Source organism: Triticum dicoccoides, chromosome 5A (genome assembly GCF_002162155.2).
Source record: "Triticum dicoccoides isolate Atlit2015 ecotype Zavitan chromosome 5A, WEW_v2.0, whole genome shotgun sequence".
Taxonomy (NCBI): domain Eukaryota; kingdom Viridiplantae; phylum Streptophyta; class Magnoliopsida; order Poales; family Poaceae; genus Triticum; species Triticum dicoccoides.
Genome location: NC_041388.1, coordinates 445,937,401 through 445,953,797, shown reverse-complemented (window position 1 = coordinate 445,953,797; position 16,397 = coordinate 445,937,401).

Genomic DNA, 16,397 nt, shown 5'->3' with positions numbered 1-16,397 from the left:
TTCTTCCCATTCTTTCTTCTTTCTCCGTCACTATATTCCGGTTAAAACGCTTGGTCCACCCATGCTTTTCCTCTCCAACCCTTCTGAATTCGCTGAGCGAGACCTAAGATCGGAATGAACAGCAGTCGAAACCCTGAGCCCATCGTGTCTGCCACCTTACTCCAACTCTTGCCGTTTCCGGCGTTAAGCTATTTTATTTTCTCGGGTTCGGGTTTTTGTCTCCGTGTGTTGTTATCATTGGCATGCATCTCATATCATGTCATCATGTGCATTCCATTTGCATACGTGTTCATCTCATGCATTCGAGCATTTTCCCCGTTGTCCGTTTTGCATCCGGCGCTTCGTTCTCCTCCGGTGGTCATTTCTACCTTTCTTTCGTGTGTGGGGATTAAACATTTCCGGATTAGACCGAGACTTGCCAAGCGGCCTTGGTTTACTACCTGTAGACCGCCTGTCATGTTTCGTACCATTTCGACTTCGTTTGATGTTCCAACGGTTAACCGAGGGACCGAAAAGGCCTCGTGTGTGTTGCAGCACAACACCCCTCCAATTTGGCCCAAAACCCACCAAAACCCTCTCCATCATCTAGAGCGTTCGATCACGATCGCGTGGCCGAAAACCGCACCTCATTTGGAGTCTCCTAGCTCCCTCTATGTCTATATAAAGACCCCCCATTCCAAATCCCGGGTCTCCTCCCCCCAAAACCCTAAAAATCGAAGATCCGCCGCCGCGGGACACGTCTGGACTGAACTGCAGAATGCCGGAATAAGAGGGGGATAGCTAGTCCTATCAAAGACTACGCTTCTGGCCACCTCCATCTTGCAGCATGTAGAAGAGAGCAGAAGGTAAGTCCACCAAGTAGAATCGTGTAGAATAATCCTAACCGATGATCCTCCCCTCGTCGCCCTGTGAGGGAGCGAACACCGGTTGTATCTGGCACTTAGAAGGGTGTGTTTTATTAAGTATCCGGTTCTAGTTTTCATAAGGTCAAGGTACAACTCTAAGTCGTCCTGTTACCGTAGATCACGGCTATTCGAATAGATTAACTTCCCTGCAGGGGTGCACCACATTTCCCAACACGCTCGAACCCCTTTGTCCGAACACACTTTTCAGGGTCATGCCCGGCCTCGGAAGATCAACACGTCGCAGCCCTACCTAGGCTCAATACAGAGGTCAGCGCGCCGGTCTAAATCCTATGGCGCAGGGGTCTAGGCCCATTGCACACCTGCACGTTGCGTACATGGCCGGTGAGCAGACCTAGCCTCTCTTATACAAGAGCAGGCGTTCCAGTCCAACCCGGCGCGCGCCGCTCAGTCGCTGACATCACGAAGGTACCACGACGTCGAGTGCCCATAACTGTCCACGGTAGTTGGTTAGTGCGTATAGGCCAGTAGCCAGACTCAGATCAAATACCAAGATCTCGTTAAATGTGTTAAGTATCCGCGAACGCCGACCAGGGCCAGGCCCACCTCTCAACTAGGTGGTCTCAACCTGCCCTGTCACTCCACCTCAAAGTAACAGTCGGGGGGCCATCGGGAACCCAGGCCCACCTCTACTGGGATGGAGCCACCTGCCCCTTCAGCCCCCAGCTCTGAACAGTATCACAAGTAATGTAACAATATAAGTATATATCATATGCCCGTGATCACCTCCCGAAGTGATCACAACCCAGTAGTATAGCATGGCAGACGGACAAGAGTGTAGGGCCACTGATGGAACACTAGCATACTATACTAAGCATTTAGGATTGCAGGTAAAGGTAACAACAGTAGTAGCAAGGACAGGCTATGCATCAGGATAGGATAACAGAAAGCAGTAACATGCTACACTACTCTAATGCAAGCAGTAGAGAGAAGAATAGGCGATATCTGGTGATCAAAGGGGGGGCTTGCCTGGTTGCTCTAGCAAGAAAGAGGGGTCGTCAACAGCGTAGTCGATCGGGGCACCAGCAGCGACGTCAGTCTCGTAGTCTATCGGGGAGAAGAGGGGGAAGAAACAATGAACATAATGCAAACAGATGCCTAGTGATGCATGACATGACAAGTAGCGGTGCTAGGGTTGCCCTAACGCGGTATGAGGTGATACCGGTGAAGGGGGGAAACATCCGGGAAAATATCCCCGATGTTCCACGTTTTCGGACAGACGAATCGGAGGGGGAAAGTTGCGTGTTCGCTATGCTAGGGATGCGTGGCGGACGAACGGGTTGCGCATCCGGATTCATCTCGTCGTTCTGAGCAACTTTCATGTAGAAACATTTTCATCTGAGCTACGGTTCATTTTCTATGTTTTTCTAAAGTTTTAAACAATATTCTGGAAATCCCTGAAATTTTGCTAAGTCTGAGAATTCGACAGTTTTTTAAACATCACTTGGCTGTTTTCAACAGACTACACCTATTGTTCTGTACATCCCATGAGTTAGTGCCTTATATCAATTTTGAGTACTTTTTTGTGATCTACATGTTAGTACCAATTACATCCATATTAGAGTTCATTTGCTTGAACATCAAGAGCACTAAAGTAGCTATGAAAATAAAACTGTTTTTCGGTTTTTCTGTTAGCATGACATTAAACTTTGTGATTTTCATAGGAATTAATCCATGCATCAAAAGTATTTGGTCCAGTGGGATAAAATGGAGTTTGTCATGTATACTTTCTACTTATACTATTTTCACTCATGTTTACAACTGTTTAACCGCAGTTTAGGGGCTGCCCAAGGGGTTACTCGATGTAATATTCGCAAAGCTAGCTAGCAACTACAGTAGCTGTCATCAGTTAGAAGTAGACAAGTAGCAAGCGGCAGCAACATTGGGCATACAGAAGCAGTAGTCGCTAGTAGCATCAGGCACGCATGACGGTGCGTGCGAAAGCGCAAGGCACGACCAGCACGGGGCGTAGCAAGCAACGCCGGGCGCGGCGTCGCCCGTGCGGACGGCATAGTGGCAGCAGGGCAAAGCAACTACAGCAGGCAGAGCATGGGCCGCGGGCGTCGCGGCAACTACAGCAGGCAGAGCATGGGCCGCGGGCGTCGCGACAACTACAATAGCAGTAGAGCGGGTCACAGCGGGAGGCACCAGCCGGCGGAGCAGCGCACGAGCGGTGCTAGCAGGGGGTTGGCCGCGGTTGCAGTCATGTAGCAGTGGCGCAGCGATAGCAGAAGCAGCAGTGCCAAGGCAGCAGCAGTAGCTCAGATATGTATGCATATGCCCGAGATCGGGCACGTCGATGAAGGTGACCTACGACATCCAAATCAAAGGAAAAAAGGGGGGTCAGAGGGAGGAGCTCACCGAGGAGGCGCACGAAGGCCCGGTGAGTGACCAGAAGCAGCAGTTTGCTTGTATTGGCGCGACGAAGCTCCGGTGATGCAAATGAAGAAGACACTCGACGCCGGCGATGTGATCGCTCTCGGCTTGTTCCGGTGGGCGAGGAAGACGAAGAAGATGTCGACGGAGCTTCTGGACATGGCGGCGCGACGCGGGGTGGCCGCTGGCTACGTAGGCGGCGAACCCATGGCGACGGCGGCGACAGTCTCCTCCAGATCGAGAAGATGGGCGAGAGGGCGGAGAAGTGGGAGAGGCAGGGGCAGTGGGTGGCTAGGGTTTGTTGAGGGAGGGGCGCCGACCCTATTTGCAGGCGGGGGTTCGCCGGCGGATGGCCGCCATGGCGTCGACTGGGGCCGTGGCGGGCATCAGGCATGCCCACAATCCTCCATGAACAGCGAGGGAGGGGGTAGCGGGGAAGTGGGCCGACCTGTTGGTTAGGTGGGCCAAGTGGGAGTCATGGGGGTTTCTTTTTCTTTTGCTATATTCTTTTGAAAATTGCAAGGCCACATAAAGACATTTGTGAAACATGGAATTGTGACACATAAATAAGTTGTAATAATTAGCACTGCCACAAAATGATTTGGTGCCATAATAAATTACTTTGCATATTATTATTATTATTTTTAAAAAAATTATATAATAGTTTAAGCCACTGTTTTATTTATTCAAGGGTATTTAACTATTTTATAGAAATGTTGCTTCTTCACCAATATTAATTATGAACTATTTGTCACAGTTTGTATTTTTTTAGTTTTGACATTTGAAAACTTTTATAGTTTGGCTTGAATTTGAATTTTTAATTCGAACGGGGTTGAACCATCACGGGATTAACAACAGAAAACGTGGTGACATGGCATCATTAGCATGGGATTACTGTAGCTTGATTATCTGGGCGTCACATTGCTATGCTAGATCATTGCACATCCGCAGTACACCGCCGGAGGCATTCATATAGAGTCTTATCCTGGTTCTAGATATCGAGTTGTAATATTGAGTTGTAAGTAAATAAAAGTGTGATGATCATCATTATTTGAGCATTGTCCCGTGTGAGGTTATCAAAATAAAAGTGGCCAAAGAAGCCAAAAAAAAGAGAGAGGCCAAAGAAGCCTACAAAAAAACAAAAAAAAATGAGAGAAAAGGAGAGAAGGGGCAATGTTACTATCCTTTTTCCACAGTTGTGCTTCAAAGTAGCACCATGTTCTTCATAGAGAGAGTCTCTTGGGTTATCACTTTCATATACTAGTGGGAATTTTCATTATAGAACTTGGCTTGTATATTCCGATGATGGGCTTCCTCAAATGCCCGAGCTATTTATGAGCAAGCAAGTTGGATGCACACCCACTTAGTTTCAGTTGGAGCTTTCATACACTTATAGCTCTAGTGCATCCGTTGCATGGCAATCCCTACTCACTCACATTGATATCTATTGATGGGTATCTCCATAGCCCGTTGATACGCCTAGTTGATGTGAGACTATCTTCTCCTTTTTGTCCTCTCCACCATCATATTCTATTCTACCTATAGTGCTATGTCCATGGCTCACGCTCATGTATTGCGTGAAAGTTGAAAAGGTTTGAGAACGTCAAAAGTATGAAACAATTGCTTGGCTTGTCATCGGGGTTGTGCATGATGTGAATATTTTGTGTGGTGAAGATGGAGCATAGCCAGACTATATGATTTTGTAGGGATAACTTTCTTTGGCCATGTTATTTTGAAAAGACATGATTGCTTTATTAGTGGGCTTGAAGTATTATTGTTTTTATGTAAAATGATAGACCATTGCTTTGAATCACTCATGTCTTAATATTCATGCCATGATTAGACATATGATCAAGATTATGCTAGGTAGCATTCCACATCAAAAATTATCTTTTTTATCATTTACCTACTCGAGGACGAGCGGGAATTAAGCTTGGGGATGCTGATACGTCTCCATCGTATCTATAATTTTTGATTGTTCCATGCCAATATTCTACAACTTTCATATACTTTTGGCAACTTTTTATACTATTTTTGGGACTAACATATTGATCCAGTGCCCAGTGCCAGTTCCTGTTTGTTGCATGTTTTTTGTTTCGCGGAATATCCATATCAAACGGAGTCCAAACGGGATAAAAATTGATGGAGATTTTTTTGGAATATATATGATTTTTGGGAAGAAAAATCCACGCGAGACGGTGCCCGAGGTGGCCACGAGGCAGGGGGCGCGCCTGCCCCCCTGGGCGCGCCCCTAACCCTCGTGGGCCACCCTTAAGGCGGTTGATGCCCTTCTTTCGCCGCAAGAAAGCTAATTTCCGAATAGAGATCGTGTCAAAATTTCAGCCCAATCAGAGTTACGAATCTCCGGGAATATAAGACATGGTGAAAGGGAAGAATCGGGGAACGCAGAAACAGAGAGAGACAGAGAGACAGATCCAATCTCGGAGGGGCTCTCGCCCCTCCCATGCCATGGCGGCCATGGACCAGAGGGGAAACCCTTCTCCCATCTAGGGAGGAGGTCAAGGAAGAAGAAGGAGGAGGGGGGCTCTCTCCCCCTCGCTTCCGGTGGCACCGGAGTGCCACCGGGGGCCATCATCATCACCGCGATCTACACGAACACCTCCGCCATCTTCACCAACATCTCCATCACCTTCCCCCCTCTATCTACAACGGTCCACTCTCCCGCAACCCGTTGTACCCTCTACTTGAAGATGGTGCTTTATGCTTCATATTATTATCCAATGATGTGTTGCCATCCTATGATGTCTGAGTAGATTTTCGTTGTCCTATCGGTGGTTGATGAATTGCTATGATTGATTTAATTTGCTTGTGGTTATGTTGCTGTCCTTTGGTGCCCATCATATGATTGCATGTGTGGATCACACCCTAAGGTTAGTTGTATGTTGATAGGACTATGTATTGGAGGGCAAGAGTGACAGAAGCTTCAACCTAGCATAGAAATTGATGCATACGGGATTGAAGCGGGACCAATATATCTTAATGCTATGGTTGGGTTTTACCTTAATGAACATTAGTAGTTGCGGATGCTTGCTAATAGTTCCAATCATAAGTGCGTAGAATTCCATGTCAGGGATGACATGCGAGCAGTGGCCTCTCCCACATAATACTTGCTATCGGTCTAGTAAAGTAGTTAATTGCTTAGGGGCAATTTCGCAACTCCTACCACCACTTTTCCACACTCGCTATATTTACTTTATTGTTTCTTTATCTAAACAGCCCCTACTTTTTATTTACGTACTTTTTGTTATCTTGCAAACCTATCCAACAACACCTACAAAGTACTTCTAGTTTCATACTTGTTCTAGGTAAAGCGAACATCAAGCGTGCGTAGAGTTGTATCGGTGGTCGATAGAACTTGAGGGAATATTTGTTCTACCTTTAGCTCCTCATTGGGTTCGACACTCTTACTTATCGAAAACTGTTGCGATCCCCTATACTTGTGGGTTATCAAGACGCGGCGATGCTCCTCTTGGCCCCGCGAGGACGACCGGGCTGGAGAGACACGAGCGATGTTGCCTCCTTGCTCTATGGAGGGAGGCACAGCCGCCATACCCTCCTTCCTCTTCTTCGCCAAAGATGCCAGCCTGATCAACCAAAGGCGAGCATCAGGAAATAACAAGTACCAGCAGAGATAAAGCGTAGTTCGAGACACCTACCGGTCCACCGCCAAGTACTTCACTTTTCTCTTGTGAAGCTTGAGGCCTGACGGCATCGGGGCCTAAGGGGCAGGCATCTGGGCCCCGGTAGCACCATGCGGTGCGGAGGAAGAACCGGATCCAGCCCCAGGAGGTGTTGGGGTGGAGGCGGCACCACGGTCTACCAGCGACAACCTACCTTTCATCGGGATGAGGGGTTGCTCCTTCCCTCCTTGGTAGCCGTCGGCCTCGGCATCATCAGGAAGGGCGCGGAGAATCTCGGCCTTGCTCGGAGGGGAGGTCTCCCCCACCTCTTCTGGGGTCTCCTCCGAGTCCACCTCCTATTCCCCCTCTCCACGGGACTCGCCAGAAGCCACCTCCACCGGTTTTTGCGCCAAAGGAGCTCCTAAAAACACCGGCGGTACCAGCCCATGCACTAGTAGAAAACGGACCATTAGTACCGGTTTGTAAGGGCCTTTAGTGCCGGTTATGGAACCGGCACAAAGGTTTCGGCACTAGAGCCCCCCCCCTTTAGTACCGGTTCGGCACGAACCGTCGCTAAAGTGCCACCACGTGGCGTGAGCTCGCGCCCTGGTACGGGGGACCTTTAGTACCGGTTGGTGTTACCAACCGGTACTAAAGGTTTTTTTTGAATTTTTTTTTTGAAAATTTTGGGAAAAAATTTTGTTTTTTTTATTTTTATTTTTTCTAAATTATTTGATGATTTAGTCTCTAATCACCTTTCTTAACTGCTCAAGTGTGGATCACTCATTCCAAATCATCTAACTTCCCGACCGGTCACCCATCCCTCTCACTACTCCAGCCCGAGCATGCTTAACTTTCAGGTTTTATTCTCCTTCGTTTCCGAGTCTGCACTTGTTGTTTTCCTGACAATAGTAAGATGTCAATCCTATTAACCTTCAGGAATTTTGCTTGAGCATGAAGTGACACATTTCACTATTTGAGTTTGAAACTATTGTTTTAAAAACAATAATTATTTAGTAACACTAATATTTCTTGAATAATTAGTTTGACCATTGTTTGACCACAGTTTGACCAGATTTGACCAAAATTGAAATAAATAAAATAATTATTTAGTAACACTAATATTCTAGAATAATTAGTTTGACCATTGTTTGACCACAGTTTGCCCACTGTTTGAATATTTTTCAATTTTTTCCACTCTAGATCTTAAAAGCCCCGTAGCTTTTTTTCTATTAGGTTTTTGAGGATTTTGCAAATGTTTAACGGGGTTCCCCTTGTTAAATTCGGATGTAACTTTTCGAGTAGATGATTTTTCATATAAAAAACTTTTTCATCCGAGTTAGTATGCAAAAGTTATGCCCATTTTTACAAATTTCAGAGAGATTTTGCAAATAAAGTCAAAATTCACACTAAAATTGAGGAACATTAAGGTTGGTTGTCCGGCTCATGTAAGGTGCAACTATAATTTTCTTATCCTTTTGTGCGGTTCCACTAAAATAAAGTGCCATCGTGGTGACAGTGACGGCTCCATCTTGCAAAGGCTAATAAAATGTTGCACGAGATTACCAGCAGAACTTGACGGAGATTTTGGAAACTCCAATCACCATTTTGTGCAGTTCCACCAAAATTGAGAGATCATGCCCACGTGACATTTTAGTTGAACTGCACAAGACACTCATTCCAAAAAAAAGTGTTTTGTGCAGTTCACCAAAAGGTCACAATAGCAACAAGGTGAAATGGATATCCCTATCTGCACAAAAAGATAGAAAGTAAACAGTTGCTGGTCAATAAGAATATACGAAACATATACAAAATGAAAAGAAGCATCCTAATTATGTTCGTGGCAATCACGCAAGGACAATAGAAATTTTAAAACGTCAGCAATGCTTCATGTTACCAGAAGCATTACAATCAACAATGAGATTCCTCAAATATGGGATTACTTTAATGGTGGCATTGCTTGTTTACCAGACACAGTAAATCAACGGCAGCTAAAGAGTTGGTTTAAGGGCATGGGACCATGGGGACACCAGGACACTCAGCAGCGTAAAGAAGAAACTTACTTATCATAGTGGGGAAAACAACAGGAGTGCCATTTGTAACATAGTTTAATTGCATCTTATCACTAGAGGCATTAGATTAACAATAACACTGGTTAGACATGTCCCTAAGGTAACAGTGTGATCGCTTCATTTTACAGGCGCCCTTACATTAACAAGAGCAAAAGGTTGGTATAAGGACATGCGACAGTGGACGCATCAACACAATGTACCTACAAGGAGGCATAAAGTGGTAATGCCGAGTTTATTCATGCTATGTGAGGGCAGCAAACCTAATCCTGGAGACCTTGTACTATGTGAGGGCAGCAAATCTAATCCTGGAGACCTTGTACTATGTGAGGGCAGCAAGTCTAATCCTGGAGACCTTTTACTATGTGAGGGCAGCAAATCTAATCCTGTAGACCTTTTACTATGTGAGGGCAACAAATCTAATCTAGAGACCTTTTACTATCCGAGGGCAGCAAATCTAATCCTGAGACCTTTTACTACGTGAGGGCAACAAATCTAATCCTGGAGACCTTTTACTATATGATGGCAGCAAATCTAATCCTGGACACTTTCTATCCTTTTTTCAACCAATAATAGATCTGTTCCTTATCCAGTTTGTACTGCGTATTCCCATTATTTCCCTTTTCAACAAAGAGACCGGTTGGGTATCCGGTCTCTACTACTTTCACCATATTATTTCCTCTTTGGATCAATTCCTAGATTCATGCTACAACTTCCCCCCATTCTTTGTTGTTTGAACAAAGCCCTAGATTCGAATGCATGAAGTAGCTTTACCTCTAATAATACTAAAAATTTAGGTGGCTTTGGAAGAGCTGATGGGAGTAGAAAAAGATGCACATGCAGACACGTGGGGAGCTGGGGCAGTAGAGCAAGGCCGCTGAGGGAGTCCTGGATTAGGGGTCTCTGGACAACCGGACTATATCCTTTGGCCGGACTGTTGGACTATGAAGATACGAGATTGAAGACTTCGTCCCGTGTCCGGATGGGACTCTACTTGGCGTGGAAGGCAAGCTAGGAAATATGGATATGCATATCTCCTCCTTTGTAACCGACCTTGTGTAACCCTAGCCTCCTCCGGTGTCTATATAAACCGGAGGGTTTCAGTCTGTAGGACAACATACAATCATACCATAGGCTAGCTTCTAGGGTTTAGCCTCTGTGATCTCGTGGTATTTCAACTCTTGTACTACTCATATTATCAATAATAATCAAGCAGGATGTAGGGTTTTACCTCCATCAAGAGGGCCCGAACCTGGGTAAAACATCGTGTCCCCTGCCTCCTGTTACCATCTGCCTTAGATGCACAGTTCGGACCCGGCCCCTACCCGAGATCCGCCGGTTTTGACACTGACATTGGTTCTTTCATTGAGAGTTCCTCTGTGGCGTCACTATTAGGCTTGATGGCTCCTTCGATCATAGATAGCGATGCAGTCTAGGGTGAGACTTTTCTCCTCGGATGGATCTTTGTATTCGGTGGCTTCGCACTGTGGGCCAACTCACTTGGCCATCTGGAGCAGATCAAGAGTTACGCCCCTGGCCACCAGGTCAGGTTTGGAAGCTTAAACTGCATGGGGGAAATTTGAAATGGGGGAAATTGAAACTTGAAATGGGGGAAATTGAAAGCCTCAGAAATCATTTTAAAAGAAGGGCAAGAACCCTTTAAATTGCATTCATTGCTTCCAAAATGACTTCATAAATGTTTGATAAATTTGGCAAGGCTTTGAGACCAAACCAAAAATAGTGAACATTTTTGAAGGAATTATTTTGGGACTTTGAAATTAAATCAATAAGTATTTGAGTTTTGGATTATATTCATTTTTATAGAATATAATTCAAAAGGCCCTGGAATTATTTATGTGCCTCTGGAAAAGTCCATAATGGCAACATAAAAATATTCAGAAGGTTTTGCCCTGTTTTGAATTTGTTTTGAATTTTGAATCAGTGGTAAAATGTATAAATAAAAACAAAACAAAATAGAAATAAAACAGAGAAGAGAAAACTTACCTGGCGCCCACCAACCGGCCTAGCACTGTAGCTGGCCGTCCCAGCCCACCAGGGGCTCCTCCCTGTCGTCTTCCCCCTTGCCAGGAGGACGAGTGCGTGGCCGGCGCGCGCGAGCACGCGTCCGGCCACCTCCTGCTTGCTTGCCGCTGCTGGAGTACCGGTTAGACCTTTAGTACCGGTTCGTGCCACGAACCGGTACTAAAGGTGATCATGGGGCCCCGGCCTGACGCCAGCCTGCCACCACCCCTTTAGTGCCGGTTCGTGCCACGAACCGGTACTAAAGGTTCAACACGAACCAGCATTAATGCAAATCCGTTCGATCCAGCACTAATGGTACCATTAGTACCGGCTCAAATACAAACCGGCACTAATGTGCTTCACGTTTGACCCTTTTTCTACTAGTGATGTGCATCGAAAGTCGGCCTGGTGGCGACGAATTCCTCCGGTCCCTGCATTGGAATAGGGGAATGAAGGCGCTAGGCAGGTACTCCTGGTTGTATCCGACTATGAGACGCAGGACGGCGTCCAGTTCGTCGTCAGGAAGGTCCCCCGGCCTCAGGCGGGCCTTGTTTTCCCCTCCTAAAAGCTCCTAGAAGGGGTGCGCGCGCGCCTGGAGTGGGGCAACCCGCAGTGTCAAGAACTCCCTCAGGAGCATCACTCCCGTTATTTTGGCCACCCTCGCATTGCCCGGCTTCAGGTCAGTCATCATCTGCCCCAACACTGACGATGCCCGCTCATTGACAAGCTCCGCCCTGGGCCACTCCTTGCCTTGCCGGGGCGCCTTTGTCGGCAACACCAGGTGCGGATGGGCAGGCTTGGCATCCACCATGACCCATTTGGATCAATGTTGTCGGCACTCTTCCCGGTGCTCGAGATGGAGTTGGCCTTGCCGGACGCGATGAAGTTGGCGCATCTAGAGATGTGACCCTCGCTGACGCGGAGGAAGAGGAAATGGCGCAGGAGCGCCACGGACGGCATCACGCCCAGGTACGCCTCATAGTAGTAGGCAAAGATGGATAGGAAGAGGATAGAGTTGGGATGGAGATGCAACGCTTGCAGACCATAGTGGTCGAGGACTTCATAAAATAAATCAAGGAAGGGAGGAACCAACCCGACGGCAACGCTGCTCGAAAAGAAGGGAAAGAAGGTGCTCCCCTCATGCTCGGGCTCGTTGGAGGCAAGCCGGAGCTCCGTCTTCCCCCACTCGTTGCTCTCTCCTGCCGTCAGCAGGCGCACGGAGGCAAGGCTCTTCTCCGTGAAAGGGGGCGCCTCAAGAGCAGGCTCGTACCAAGCAGGAGCCGAGGAAGTCTTGACCTTGCGCGGCGCCATGGGCGGCAGATGCAAAGCAAGGCCGGAGCAGATCTGTAGGTAGCAGGCGGCGAAGAGCGAGAAAGGGGATTTGGAGCGAGGCAAGGGAGAAGCAATGAAGGCAAGTGCCGCCCGCGCCAGCCTTTTGTCAGGTCAAGCAGTTGCCAAGGCAGCGTGGGGAAGCGGAGACACCCACGTCCAATCAGCCACCACGCGTCAACCAAGGCCGCAGGCTTTTGGGGGCCAGCGGTGCTTCGAACTTGACCCTTGGCTTCACCGCGAAGCCAAGCCCGCATGCACCTTGGGCCCGGGGGCTACTGTCGGCGTTCTGGGAACGGGGGTCCCCAGACTTGCCTGCCTGCGACCTACGGCGTGGCGGAGCTAGCAGGCCGTACAGCCCATCTTCACCAACAAGGCATCCAAGACCCTCGCGAGGGGTCAAGCCTCGCAAGGCGGACGACGCAAGACCTCCTCTGGAGTGGCCTGGCTAGGCAGGCTCACGAGGAGCGGAGATATCAAGGCGGGGTGAACCTCCCAAGGCTCTTGTGACGTGAGCCATGATGATTGACACCAGGCGGGCGCCAGCGCGCACAGCGTCCTTGTTTCCTCTTTGGTGCAAAGGGGGCAAGGCTAGCCACGGGGTACCGAGGCCTCAGGCAAAGGTTGCCATTTCTGTGCAACAAGACCAAGACCATGGACTGCAAGACGGAGGTCATCATGGAGCCCAAGACGGTGTCACCACCAGAGCTATTCGCAGGCGAAGATCGCTTTTGCCAGGATAGGTCGTACTAGCTGTCCCCCTTCAAATTTGCCCGCCATTGTTGGCTCCCTTCCCGCTCGATATTTGGGAAGAAGACCAGGGCCTCTATAAATAGGATTAGCCACCATAGTAGGGAGCATCTCGACCTCAACCTCATCTTAGCTTGTGGGAATCTACACAGCAGAAGTTCATACGCACAAGAACACCTCAACCTCAGGAGGCTGTTCTTCCCTTGTACTGTTCATCATCAGCCCAAGAGGCAATCCACCACCACCACACGGGAGTAGGGTATTACACCACAACGGTGGCCCGAACCAGTATAAACCCCGTGTCTTTCTGTGTTGTGAGTTCGTCCGCAAGATCTTAGCGAGCTAGAGCGTGGATTGGTAGGAGGGAAAGACTTCGCGTGCACCCGAGTGTTCGAACCTTAAGGGTTAGCCGGAACCCCACATCCGACAACGGCGGACTAACATCACCTGGACTACGTTGACAAGTTCAATGTTCTTATCTCCCATATCATAAACGCGCGCCCGGAGCACCGATAGTTCGTCGAACGAGGACCAGTCCAGGCCTTTCTTAACCCAGGATGTAAGCCGCAGAGGGGCGCCAGATCGAAACTTGGGAGAGGCGGCCCATTCCTTGTCGCACGGCTTAGTGATGTAAAACCAATGTTGTTGCCACTCCTTGACAGAATCATTAAAGGTTCCCGTTGGCCATATGACGTTGGGCATCCTGCTCTCCATAGCGCCCCCGCACTCGGCGTGCTCGCCGCCCACCACCTTGGGCTTCACATGAAAAACCTTCAGCCATAAACCGAAGTGTGGCGAAATGCGGAGAAAAGCCTCGCACACGACAATGAATGTCAAGATGTTGAGGAAGGAATTGGGAGACAGATCGTGAATATCGATCCCGTAATAATACATGATACCACGAACGAACGGGTGGAGGGGAAACCCTAGCCCACAGACAAAGTGAGGGAGGAATACAACCCTCTCGTTAGGTTCCGGAGTGGGGACGATCTGTCCTGCCGTCGGGAGACAAAGGCTGATTTTCTTGGCTAGATACCCGGCCTCCCGAACCTTTTTGATATCCTTCTCTCGGACGGTAGAGGCCATCCATTTGCCTCCTGCTCCATATCCAGACATCTTTGGAAGACCTTTTGTGGGCAGAGAAGGTGAACGCTTGGGCGCTAGAACCTGAGCAGAAGGGAATGAATCAGGAAGAGGGCACGGGTGGAAAGAGTGAATCCTTGTCCCTTTATAAGGGCGGAAGAGGCGATGCACCTCCCCACTCACCTGGTAAAACCTCTCATGCCCCAAGCGCCATAATTGATGGCGCAGTTGAGTTACCCACATCCGTATTGATGAAAATCCCATGATAAGGGGACACGAATCTCTGCTTCGACAAGACGTGCCAAGGAAACCACCTCGCGATATGTGTAGTAGCTGGTTGAGAAAAAATGGTTCGAATAATGACCGGGCCGTGGTATGATGTCATGCTGTCAAGCATGTCAGTAGATTAGATTTGTGGAAATATTGTTATCTCTACGGTGGTATGTGGAACTTGTTTTGCAGAGCCGGACACTATCCTTGTGTTCAAAATATTCTATGGAGTATTCGGAGGAGGAACCCGCCTTGCAATGCCGAAGAAAAAACTACGCGCCAGACTCATCGTCATTGAAGCCTGGTTCAGGGGCTACTGAGGGAGTCCTGGATTAGGGGGTCTCTGGACAGCCGGACTATATCCTTTAGCCGGATAGTTGGACTATGAAGATACAAGATTGAAGATTTCGTCCCGTGTCCAGATGGGACTCTCCTTGGCATGGAAGGCAAGCTTGGCAATACGGATATGTAGATCTCCTTCCTTCTAACCGACTCTATGGAACCCTAGCCCCCTCCGATGTCTATATAAACCGGAGGGGTTTAGTCCATCCGCCTTAGACAAACAGTTCGAGACCCCCTACCCGCGGTCCGCCGGTTTTGACACCGACACTTGCTTTACTACGAGTGACCATTTCCATCTGATCCAAAATTCTGACCAGTCTCTCTTCATATGTTAAATCCTTTGCCAACTCCATTTCTGTCATACCAGCCTCAACTGTGAAACATGAAACAAATTGTGCACTTCCGACAATTCCGGGGGTAGTTCCAACTGATATGTAACAGTACCCACTCTGGACATAACTGGGAATGGACCAATAAATCTGGGTGCCAACTTTCCACGAGTCTGGAATCTCTTGACTCCTTTCATAGGAGTGACTTGGAGGTATACGTGTTCTCCGGGTTCAAAACTGATATGTCGGTGCTTTGCATCATAATAACTCTTCTGTCGAGATTTGGCCAATTGCAATCTGTCTCGGATTTCCTTGACTTACTTCTCAGCTTCCATCATGAGATCCATTCTCAAAATACGGCTATCTCCAGTTTGATACCAATTTAAAGGAGTGCGAAACTTACGGCCATACAAAGCTTCACACGGTGACATCTTTAGACTAGACTGGAAGCTGTTGTTGTATGAGAACTCGGCATATGGCAGGCAGTCTTCCAATTTAGGCCCTTGGGCCAAAGCGCAGGCTCGTAGCATATCTTCGAGTATTTGGTTTACCCGCTCAGTCTGTCCATCAATTTGAGGATGATAAGTGAAACTACATTTTAGCGATGTCCCCAAAGCTTGGTGGAGACGTGACCAGAAAGCGGAGGTAAAAAGTGATCCCCGGTCAGAAGTGATTGTTCGAGGCACTCCATGAAGACTGACTATTCTGGACACATACATTTGTGCGAGCGGATCGGCTCGATATGTGGTTCTGATAGGGATAAAGTGAGCAACCTTGGTTAAGGTGTCCACTATGACCCAAACTGCATCGTTGCCTCGCTGAGTTTTAGGTAGCCCTGTGACAAAATCCATGCAGACATCATCCCATTTCCATTGTGAAACTAGCAATGGTTGGAGAAGTCTGGCAGGCTTCTGATGTTCTGCCTTCACCTTGTTGCATATGTCGCAACATGCCACAAAATAGGCAATGTCTTTCTTCATTCCATCCCACCAGAATATTTGTCGAAGGTCGTCATACATTTTAGTACCTCTAGGGTGAATAGAATATGAAGATTCGTGTGCTTCCTACAGGATATTCTTCCTTAAATCCGCCTGACTGGGTACACAAATCCTTCCACAGAATCGGAGGGTACCATGTTGATCCTTACAAAAGTCTAAAGTTTGTCCTGCTAACATACTCTTGGCACGTTTCTGCAGGACGGTGTCACCTGGCTGGGCCCTGCGGATCTCTTCCTCGAGCGTAGGTACAACTTCCATAATATTA